Source organism: Mustela nivalis (genome assembly GCF_964662115.1).
Source record: "Mustela nivalis genome assembly, chromosome: 3".
In the NCBI taxonomy this organism is placed as follows: Eukaryota; Metazoa; Chordata; class Mammalia; order Carnivora; family Mustelidae; genus Mustela; species Mustela nivalis.
Genome location: NC_139022.1, coordinates 105,188,099 through 105,200,499, shown reverse-complemented (window position 1 = coordinate 105,200,499; position 12,401 = coordinate 105,188,099). Strand labels below are relative to the sequence as shown.

General features: G+C 38.7%; 1 protein-coding gene across 3 annotated transcripts in view; it reads left to right on the top strand.

The window, feature by feature from the left end:
- CTNNA1 (catenin alpha 1) overlaps positions 1 to 12,401 on the top strand; it is a 316,889-nt gene that overhangs the window by 233,486 nt on the left and 71,002 nt on the right. The window lies entirely within an intron of this gene.

Sequence of the window (12,401 nt, the reverse complement as noted above, 5' to 3'; positions counted from 1 at the left end):
CCCCGCTGAGCAAGGAGCCCGATGCGGGACTGGATCCCAGGACGCTGGGATCATGACCTGAGCCGAAGGCAGCTGCTTAACCAACTGAGCCACCCAGGCGTCCCTCATATTGGCCTCTTATTACATCTGTGCCTCCAACTTTGATGACAGAGATTTCCTGAAGAAAGTGGCTTCCTTTATTACAGACTTAGATATGCACCTGACCTAGAAGTCAGCAAAGCTGAAGGAGAAAATCCTGTAGGAGTTGTTTTGATTGTTGCCCTATTTTAACAAAAGGAGCCAGCAAAGCTACAATGTGTGTGACCTGCATTAGTGCCTTGTACCTGTACCAACCTTGCCAGCATAAGAAAGATGGTTGCTGCTTCATTTCTGCCTTCCAAATCTCATGCAAGGTTGTCTCATGTGGTCCAGTGTGATGTGGAACTGTACAGGGAAGGGACTTCTGGGAAATGTAGTTCCAGATTAGCTAAATTGGCTCAGGACAAATAATGTCAAAATCTTTCATCTGCCGGTTTTGAGGTACGTGTTCTAATTTAATATTTCTTCCATTTGGATAGGGACTTTTTTTTTTCTTTAAGATTTTCATTAGAGAGCAAGCGAGTGGGAGCGCACAAGTAGGGAGAGCGGTAGAGGGAGAGGGAGAAACAGGCTCCCCACCGAGCAGGGATCCCGATGGGGGCTGATCCCAGGACCCTGAGATCATGACCCAAGCCGAAGGCAGACATTTAAATGACTGAGCCACCCAGGTGCCCTGGGACTTAATAAATAGGCCATCTTTTCCTCTAGTGAATTGAAATATGACTTTGTCAAGTATCAAGTTATACTAGCAAATATTTACTTGAGTTTAAATTTGCAGAATTGGTCCAAACTTAGTTTACCATTAACAGGTCTTTATTTTTCTTTTTGGTCTTTGAAATGCTTGTAGGTAAATGACAGGACATTTCCTACATTTACTAATTGTGTGCTCAGTCAGGTGGGTTGTGTTTTTTTTTTTTTTTTTGCGTGGGGTGGGGGGTGTTATTTATTTGATAGAGAGCACATACCCAGGGGAGGGGGAGACACTCCCTGCTGAGCAGGGTACCCCACATCAGGCTTGATCCCAGGACCCAAATCATGACCTGAGCCAAAGGCAGATGCTTATCTGACTGAGCCACCCAGGTGCGCCTGTGCTCAATCAGTTTTATTAAATCAGGAATTAACTTACAGTAATAGCTACTGCTTGAGACTTAGAGGCTTCCATTAGTGGATACTCTTTAGGAAAGAAATATAAATTCCATAACTGTACAACAAAGGCACATTTCCAATTCTTACTTAGGAATGGAACAAAAATAGGGGCTGTATTGGGCCCTGCATTGGGCTCCCTGCTCTGGGGGGAGCCTTCTTCTTCTTTTTCCTCTGCACCTCTCCTGTGCTCTTTCTCTTTCTCGAGCTCTCTGTCTCAAATAAGTTAAAAAAAAAAAAAAAAAGGAACTTAAAACAGAAGAATAGGATAAAAATACTCAGAAGGAATATGCTGTGGCTATGTGTATGTGTGTGTATGAAACACATGCAGAAATAGTACAGAAAAAGGAGAAAGGAGTGTTGAGCTCAGTGGTTCTAGGAAGGAATTTTCACATTTCAAATGAGAGTTTGACATTGACATATTGTGAATACAGACTCCTTTGTAAAAATTTCATGGTTGAATATAAGATAGTAATTAATTGCCTGACTTTGAGCTGTTAGGTTTTATAAAAATTCTTCATACAGGCCATTTTAATTGTTGAGCATCAAAATTTATTTGACTTGGATGGCTGGAAGACAACCAGTCAGGGAACTGCTGTAGTGATGGTTTTCAGAGCCTTTCCTTCTCTAGCAAAATATGATAAACCTGCCTTTCACAATTCTCATTGACATCACATCTGCAGGATTTTTATACTTGTAAATAGTTTTAAGAATATTTATTTTGTTTTTATTTTTACCCGCATCTGCAAAATTTGTGTGGATATCTGCAGTTTATTTATAGATATACAAGTTTCTGAATGCGAGCATTGAATGTGACGCTAAACATATTCAAGTGAGAGGTTCTTTTTCTAATCAAGTAAAAATGGCCGGTACAAGACTCGAATTTAAAGGGAGGAGCCAAAGTTAAAAAAGAAAATCTTTGACAAGAAATGAGCTAAATAATGGCTTTCTCTGTGAAATAAATAGAGGCTGTTTTGTCTTGATCACGGGTCTTTTTGCTTCCATTTTTCCCTAACTGAACACATGTACTTGTGGCTGTACACACACTCTCTTTTTACATAGACTTAAGAGAAAAGTGTAAATGCTCGAGAGCTCCCAAGTAAGGAAAGACAATGAAAAGATGAATGAGTGGGTTGCCAAGCATCACTGGAGAGAAACTTGAGTGGGAGAAGAAGAGGAAGAAAGAATGGTTTGACAAACTCCTCCAACTGCAGTAGTGTAAAATACAGACATTTTGGGGTACAGGGAAAACAGTAAAGGATTTTAAGGGCAGAATTGATTTGAACCCACTAAATCCCTCTATTAAGGAAGAAATGCCCATGGGGTCTTTTGGGGGACATTTTCCCAGTTTTTTTGGGGGGGGGGTTGGTCTGATTTAAAGATTTACTTGTTTATTTGACAGAGAGCACAAGTAGGCAGAGTGGCAGGCAGAGGGAGAGGGAGAAGCAGGCTCTCCACTGAGCAGGGGGCTCAGGACCCTGGGATCACGATTTGAGCCAAAGGCAGCCACTTAACCAACTGAACCACCCAGGTGCCCCTCTTTTTTTTTGTCTGATTTATTGTGATGTACTCTTACCCTTCCTTAGAGTGCATAGATGGTATTCATTAAAAGAGGTAATGTCTTTTTAATAATGTCATCCTGCATGGAAAGGGATTTCTTACCCTGTGGGATATACACTGGGATTTCTCTGCAGCACTGGCAGTGCATTTTCACTGATTCCCATGGAGTTTTAAGTACCAGTTGTAACCCTTGACAGATAATTTCAGTTTATAGAGAAAATGCATTGGGATTTTTTTTAAAGAAGATTTTATTTATTTGAGAGAGAATGAGAGAAAGAACATGAGAGCGGGGAGGGTCAGAGGGAGAAGCAGACTCCCTGCCAGACAGGGAACCTGATGTGGGACTCAGTCCTGGGACTTCAGGATCATGACCTGAGCCAAAGGTAGTTGTTTAACCAACTGTGTCACCCAGGCTCCCAACATTGGAGCTTGGGATTTGGGGGATTTTTGAATGTGAAGACCAAAACTGATCCCTACAAAGAACAAACCCGTTGCTATCTTTTTAACCTTTATGTTTTAACCAAGGAGACTAACGAGCCAGCCCTCATGTATAGTTCCTGTAAATAAGTATTATTGTGGATGCAGGAAATTGCAGATTTACCAGTAAAGCCTTTATAACAGCAATGACAGAAAAATCCAACACATACTGGATAAAATATTTTTTCTCCCTGTTTCCTAAAAATTTGTATGTTGTTGAGTTTTAATTTCCTTTTAGCGTAGAATGCTGTTTTACCAATGGTTCTTAGTTGTGGACAGTTCCCTGAAGGTGCATGGAGCATTCACACTTCATATAGTGTTTGGTTGGTGAGACAGGGTCTCCACTCTGTTACTGTTTTAGCAGAAAGAACAACTTGTCCCTTTTCTTGTAAAAAGGAAGAGCTGGAAACAAAAGCAACAAGAGTTGATTTCTGGTAGGTTCTCCCCATTTGAATTTTTCCTAACTTTTGTTAAATCAAAATTAATGTATAATTGTTAAGTCTTGGAAAAAGTCTGCATATCTTATAATTTTCATGGTTTGCCTAAGTGAAGGAATTTATTAGCTAGTCTTGATTATAATATCAAATGTGGAGGAAAAAAAGAGGTGTACATATTTGAGACATACTGAAGAGCTTCCATAATTACGATTTCTGAAAGAATATTTCTAAAGGAGAATAAAGTATTTGATTATGGGGAGGGAATGAAAAACATGGTAGAGTTAAATCCAGGTAGGGAATGAAGGGATTCTGAAATACCGAAACTTGTTTTGGTTGTTGATTGTGAAGTGTAACCCTTAAGACATGTTTCATCTTCAGTTTCTGTTATTAGGATGGGAGGTAGATAACAGTTTGAGCTTTTATTACAATCGTATTGGCAGTCATACCCCACATAGTTTTTAACAAAAACAGCAGTTCCACTGAGATTTCTAACAGTGAAGTCATTAAAGAACCTCTTATTTATGAAAGTAACAAATTAAACCTTACATTAAGATTCTTTTGTAGCATGTGAGGGAGTAAAATTAACAGGTTGTCACTACACTGTGCTCTTCCGTTTCTGTTTAGTATTTGTACCACATTAGGGAGTCAGAAATGATTGTTCTAAAAGTTTAAGACTTTTATCTTGCAAAAATGTTAACAGTATATACCTAAGAGTGGGAAAGGGGTAGGTTTTGCTAGAATGAATGGGATCCTGGCAAGAGCTTTGCTTCATACTTGACAAAGTAGAAACGGGTCCTGCCTTTTTCTGTGTGTCTGATTCATAAGAGGAAGTCCCTTAATTGACAGTTGGTGGTGGTGGGGGGGGGACCTGCAAATCAAAAATGTGGAGAAACTGTCTTTTCAGAAAATAGTTTTAGATTGGAGATTAATAGGTGAACCCTCAAGATGTAATATTGGAACCCAGAGGCTCTTTTTATTTATTTATTTTTATTTAGCGCATCTTGGTGAATGAATGATGTCTTACCTCCTTTCCCCCTCATACCATAACTTTCTGCCTGTTTCTCTTGAGCAAGCGTCTTCAAGAGAGCCGTTTGTTCTTTCTCAGCGGACCGTTGGTTCTTATCCTTTTGCCTGTCCTTTAAATAAATCTCTTTCCCTTATCCTTCTTCCTTAGCAGGCCTTGTTTTTCAGCAAAACAAGGAAGATTGCCAGAGTACATTTTTCTTAATCACTGCTTTGATCATATATCCCAGCCATCTCCAGAGATCTGGAATGGCTGCTCTTGCTGACCATGTTAAGTCTATACACCCTTTCTGGTTCCGAGTCTCCCTGTCATTCGGTTCACTTTAGCTGTACTTACTGGTAGATTCTGTCAGATTGGTGGTTTTGGCTGCCCCTGCACCCAGCTATATTAAAATCCTGTTGGTACTTGCAGCTCAGTTAACGGCTTCTTTTCCACTACATTCTTCTTTGCCCTCCCTGTTCTTTGAATATCAGCAATCTAAGTAGCACTGTCCACATTTTTTGGCCGATTTTCTTTCTTTCTTTCTTTTTTTTTTTTAGCTCTTTAATGAATATTGTTTTTTCTCATAGTGGAAGTTGAAGTAGTACTTGTTGAAATATTTAAAAATACTTAGTAGTCGTCGTCATCATCATTATCATACAGCTTATGCTTTAGCAATTACTGTGTGCCAGGAAGTGTTACAACCTCTTATGCACATATTCCCATATTATTCTTCAGAGCATGAGTTATGTACCATTAAGGCATAAGTGACTGGCTCAAGATCTCACAGGTAGCATGTGGATGTGCTATATTTTGAACCTAGTCTGACTCGAGTCTAAGCTATTAACCATCATGTAATGCTGTTGGTTCAATTGAGAGGAATAGTGTGTAGACTGTCAATGCCATAAATTACAACTGTAGGTTTATATTTTCCTTTCCTCCCCCCAATTTTTTTTTTAAGATTTTATTTATTTATTTGACGGAGAGAGATCACAAGTAGGCAGAGAGGCAGGCAGAGACGGGGGGGTGGGGTGGGAGGTGGGGAAGCAGGCTCCCTGCTGAGCAGAGAGCCGGATGCGGGGCTCGATCCCAGGACCCTGAGACCATGACCCAAGCCAAAGACAGAGGCCTAACCCCCTGAGCCACCCAGGCGCCCCCTCCTCCAAACATTTTATTAAGAAAATTTTCATACAGAGAAGCTGGAAGAATTGTACAGTGATCACTCATTCATATATATAGACACACACACGCACACACTCATTTCCTAGATTTTGTGATTAACATTTTGTTAGATGCTTTATCACATGTTTATCTATCCCTATATCCATCTTATTGTTTAGATGTATTTTAAAATCATTTTGCAGACACTCGTATACTTTACCTCTAAACACTGCGGCGTGCATGCACTGGAATTCAGTTTTTTTATGGAAAATTTTGTACACAAATGTACAGATTGTAAGTGTGCTATTTGATGAGTTTTGATCAGCACACATACTTTGTAACCAAATCACTATCAGAGAAAATATGGTTATCTTTTTAGTGAATATTTGACTATCTTGTAGTTCAAGTACAAGAGCTAGGTGTACCTTTGCCCTGCTTAAAACCTGCTTTTCTGATTGTCCCATGATCTTTGATTGGTTCTTTAATTTATTGCACTGACCTCATTGAGGACAGGGCCATATCTAGCATCTACTAGGTATGCTCCATGCAAGGTTCCATGAATGATGGACTTGTTATGGTAGTAATCATTCTCACTTCTAAAACAGTGTATGTGCAGACCTTTAATTAGCAACAATTTCTTTGATAGGTAATGTTTCAAGGTAATTTTCCTGAATCAGGTTGACTTTATTCCCATTTGTTTTCCAATAGAACATTCTTTGCTCACGTGACTTTGATGTTGAAGGGGTGCTGCCCTTGAAACTTGTCATTTTTTTGTTGACTGCCATTTGGTAAGATATTGTTTAAATATGCCACAGATTGACATAGGAGGAAGATGTGTTTTCTCTGGGTCTCTTCTCCATCTATACTCATCCCCCCTGGTAATCTCATTCAGTTCTGTGACTTTAAATACCCATGTTTACTATGATGACTTCAAAATTTGTATTTCCAGTCTAGATCTCTATCCTGGACTTGTCATCTCTACTTGAATAGCTAATAAACATTTCGATTTTAGTATGTCAAAACCTGAATCTCAGTCTTTCCCATCTGTCTCCCCTTCCCAGATAATATTCTCAATTCCAGCTGGTAACAAAGGCTTGGAATTCAATTAAGTTTAAATGTTAGTTAATAGCAAAATAAAGCAGCTAGCCTTTCTTGGGTTTTATCTAATCCCCAGACCACCCTGCCTTCAATTTAAACTGAGGGGAAGGGTGTGTGTGTGTGTGTGTGTGTGTGTTTGTGTTTAAAAATTGACATAAAATATTTAAAAGGCAAGATTTTCAAAATACTGTTTATATGTTTGGGAGGCTAGTCGATTTGTGTTTTTTTATAGAAATATGTTTGTTTAATAGTTTTTGTAATTTATGGTGATGCCTTTGGTGGGAATGTCAACTAGCTAGACTTTAAATAAACTATAGTTTGTTCAGTTCTTCACATTTTATCTAATTCCTCTCACTTCTAATTTTAAGTGAGCACGAAATGGGTGATATCACTTATGCGCTGTGATGTTTTTCTAACACCTCAGAAATGCTGCTTCACAAAGGGAGAGAATGCCTGACCACCTGCTGTTAGGTTTTCATGGAGAGTAAGAGATAAATGTTAGACTGGCAGTTTTAACACTATAATAAAATGGGTTTAGTTGTTGAAAGTTGATGGCAAGTGTCAGAGAGCAGTTTTGCACACATTGGCCTGAAGGGGTTGTCAGGAAAGAGGAAGACATGGTGATATGGCAGTGTTCTAGATGCCTACAAGAGTGTGCTGAGAGGGGTGATTCTTTTCCTTTTCTTTCCCAGCGCTATTTTTTTTTTTCCCCTTGTGAGCTTCCCGGTAAGTTAGGGAGGTTGGTGAGAGAGGAGTAGCAACATCAGAGTCACTTGTGAGCACAGCTGTTATTGTGTGTGCCACGTGTGGCAGTCCTAGCATTATCAGGGTCTCATGCTCATGTCTTTTTTTTCCTTTGGGGAACAAAAACTCAGAAAGTACTTACACATGAAAGATCACTGTTTTTGTGGCCAATTTTATGGAATCCTGACAAAACTGGTATAAAATTTTAAAGCATAGATGAGGGGGGTAAGGATTACGGCCTGTCCTTACCCCAAGAATTCAACATTTCTGAAAATTTCATAACCATGTCCTGTGTACCCATGTCCTCTTTGCCCCAAGGCACGCTCCCCACCCTGAATAAAACCAGTAAAATAACTATTCATATTAAAGATGTGAAAGGTGTTGGGAATTTTGTTTGTCCAGAGAGCTGGCCAGAGTGAATGCTAATTATTAGTTCAAAAGGGTACTTCTCTCAAATGACTTGGGTTTTTGGTCTTTTGAAAGTAAAAACAAAACGAATGAACATCTGATACTTGAATCTTCTACAAAGGGAAAGGTAGACTGAGAGGGCAACTCTGGTGAGTGATTTTGTTCCTATTACTGTCTCCCTAATTGTGGGGATCATTTTGCAGCTGATAGGCACCTAGTTTTGTGAAGTCAAGGAGTATCTTTAAAATTTCTGGGGTGCTTCAGTGGCCAGTCAGTTAACTGTCCGACTCTTGGTTTTGGCTCAGATTGTGATCTCAGGGTCATGAGATTGAGCTCCGTGTTTGGCTCCATGCTCAGCATGGAGTCTGCTTGATACTCTTTCTCTCTCTCCCTCTCTGCCCCCCACCCCCTCATGCGTGTGCGCTCGCATGCTCTCTCTCTCAAAAAAAAAAAAAAAAAAAAAAAAAAAATATATATATATATATATATATATATATATATATATATATATATGGGTTATTTTTTATAGAAGATTGGTGCTCAGCCTGAATACACTGCAGCTGACTGGTTTCTGCTCATTAAGGTGCTTTTCCTTGGAATTTCCTTGGATAATCGGGTATGGGAAAAGTTTGTAAAACTGAGGATCAGAAAGCAAGCCTAGTGTCAAGAGATGTGGGAAAATGGAGAAAAGTTGTGGATGAAGGAGGAGATAAAATGTGCTTCCTTGCTGGATAAACTGGATCATGATCTTAGGAAGACTAAGAAAGTTCTTGTCTTAAAAGATTTGGGCCATAATAATGTGTGTATTCATTCAGACAGGCTAATTCTGAACAAGCTTTATATTTAACATTTTGGTAAAATGGAGGATCATCAGCAATCATGAAACATAACCCTCCTATATGCACTGAACTGATAAGTTATCTTTGTGGTTTTACATTTTCATACCTCCCTTCATATCAATGATTCTAGCAAATCTGCCTACAAACCAAATCTGCCACAGTTGGATGGGCTTCTTCCTAAATTAGATGTGGTAGACTTGAAGGCATTTATCTTCTAAGCAAAAAAAAAAAAAAAGAAAAATAAACATAATCGTGATCTTTAATCCTCAGCCGTGTATTTTGTCCTAAAAGAAACTTGTCAGAAGCTGAGATACCAATGAGATTATTTCTTCTTTCTTTTGAAAAATAGTATCTGTTTATGATAATGGGTAATACATGTATCACATATAGTTTTATTGAACAAGGAAAAAAGACATCACTGGATTTTAAGTGACTGCCTTACTCAGAATGAATTTTGGAATTAGGGATTTTATCTTTTGAAATTTAGCCTTGATTCGTAAAGCCAAAGTAATGTCATACATAATATTATAATACATTTTATAAAGCAGATTACTTGGCTGTGAGTAATGTGGTTAGTTTTATATCGGTACTAGACACAGAAAGTGTATCCAGTCTGTTGGCTTATTAATAGCTGTTGCTATGAGTCTTCATTTTGGATACTATGCATTAGCTTAGTGAGAGAAGGGAGACCAGAAACCAGAGAGATTCCTGAAATAATGCTGAGTGAGGTCTAACGTGTTTTTAATGTGATTATATTCTCTACTTGATGGATCTGTTGCATCTAGCTCTCCACATACTGCAGTTAAAAAAATAGCAAGCATTTATTGAACCTTTACTCTGTTCTAGCCTGTTCTCAGTACTTTACGTGAATTTGATTCCCCTTTTGTTGTTACTACTATTAATTCCATGTTAGGGATGAGAAGCTCGAGGGACAGTGAGGTTGAAGGACTTGTCCGTGGTCACAGGCACAAGTGTGGAATAGGTCTCTTAATCACTGTGCTCTTTACTCCTTTTGAAATCTGAATGTTTTTTCTGATAATTATAGAATGAGGGACAGTTAAATTTGTGACAGCCATCAGACCAGTGAATGCTTTATCTTTTTTAATGCATTCTTTCTTAGAAAATTAGTTACCATTTTTAAGATTCTTACCCAAGGAGAGTGGTTAGGGTTATCATCAGCACTAAAGATTATCCATGGAATGTGCTGCTTTTCATTCCTGATGTAGTTAAAAGATTTTTAAATTTTAAGTTGTACTCCTCATGTTGTAATGGAGCAGATATTCACCAAATGTCTCGTAGGTGATGGAACACTGTAGTTTGGGTCGCAGGGATGTGTAAGGAGGAGACGTTAACTGCTCTCCCAAGTAGGTGCGCATTCATTCTTGCTGACTGTATAGGCTTCACCCTTGGGTCACCACAAAGCATGCAACATGCTTGGGTAGGCTTCTTACTCTTAACTTTTTCAAGGATTTACACGAAGAACAAATCTGTCTGTTCTTCATAACCTCCTTGGAGATACTGTCTGACATTTTTTCTTACTGATCCTGCAACTGGCTCTGTTTTATAAGTAATTCACAGGGTTTTGCTCTTAAGTATCTCTACCCCAAATAAACTGTGTGCTGCTTTTATCAGATGAAAGCTCATGGTTTTGTTCTTTGCCTTATCCACTAGGGGAAGGTCAAGGTCAAATTAGTGTATATTAGAAATAACTGTCCCATTATTCTGCTAGGGCTTTTTAAAAGTAATAAGTTTAATAAGTTTTAATAAGTTTAATAATAAACTTTTTAAATAAGTTTTTTAAAAATAAGTTTTCTTTTAATAAGTTATCACAACCCTTTAGAATCTGGTGAAATATTGAGACATACATAAAATACTTACATTGTAATTTCAAGAGGTTCTTGCTTTCTATGAAACATATCCTGGACCCTTAGAGTTAAGAATCCCTGCTTCTGATCTTTTAATATCCATATTTGAACCATTTGGGGCACCTGGGTGGCTCAGATGGTTTGACATCTGCCTTTGACTCAGGTCATGATCCTGGGTCTTGGGATCGAGCCCCTAGTAGGGCTCCTGGATCACTGGGGAGCCTGCTTCTCTCTCTCCTGCCTCCTTGCTCATTCTCTGTCTCTGTATGGCTCTCTCTCAAATGAATAAATAAAATCTTTAAAAAATACATGAACCATTTATTTCATGTGAATGTATAAAGCTCTGTTTCCTTGACTTCATAGAAGTAAGTTATATGAAATGATAAATAGTTTTCAAAGGTGTAAGGTGCTGAGCAGTTGCTCTCTGTATATTTGGCAGCTAGGTCATGGGAAATGTTTTAGTCTATCTCGAGGAACTTTTTTGCTTCTCATGATGATGAAGTAGGTGGGCTAATATCAGTGGCTGTATAGTTTCTAATTTTTCAAAAGAAGCAACTTACACGTTTTACATGTATATATTTAAATTATACACATATGTATATGTGTGTAAATATGTGCAGGTGCAGATGTGTATTTTTTTTGTACAAATACTGCAGCCTAAACATGGAGTTCTTGTGCTCTGAGCACAATTTTGAATGGAGAGTCAGTTAGTGAAGTTAAAACATTTTTACCATAGTTTTTGGTCGTGTCTTGATGAAAGTTGTAAAACTGCTTTGGGTTTGTCTCTGGGGTTCCAGTTTTAAAATCTGGTTCTCAAGTGAGGAAAGAGTGTCTTGTGTCTTAGCATGGTGGTAGAGTTATTGGCCCTGCCTTCAGGCTAATTGTTCACAGATGCTTATTCATGTTGGGGTTCTGGTGGGAGGTCCTGAGACCCATGTGGGAGGCCATGTGGTAGACTTTGCTCTTGGGTCTCCATGTATTCAGGGTTGGTGTATGTTCAGTTTGCAGACTTTGCAGGATAGGGTGCCTCGTTGTACTTGCCTTTGGAAATTTCTTTCTCTTTAATGTCCCCTGTGGCTAGGGGAAGGGAGGCTCAACATGTGTCCCTAAAGAGTGTTCCCAAAACTTTGGCTGGTGAGGAGGATCTCATGCTAAGAAGGAGTGATGTTTGGAATAGCTATGATTTTTCACCTCTCTTTCTCTCTTTGTGAAAGACGATTTGTAGTACATTTTGTCTAAGGGAGATTTGAGTACCCAGCTGGTTAGATATATTTAAAGAAAGGGAAAAAAATCACTTGAAACAGACCTTGAAGAAATCTATTATAAATTTGAGTGGGAACCTGAGAATGCTGTGGCATACAGGCAAAACTAATTAAAATAGCTGATAAAGAAATGAGATGTAGCTTTACATGGGATTTTCAAGATTTAAAAGTACGAGAATTAGGTTAATAAGCTCTTTTAACTCCATATAGCATAGGAATTCAGTTCTTTGTGCAAATTGAAACCACCATCACCTCTGCCTTCTAGTGCATACATGATGAGTTTGACAGTAAAATTTTGTGCTGAGGTTCCTGTCTCTGCCCTTGTT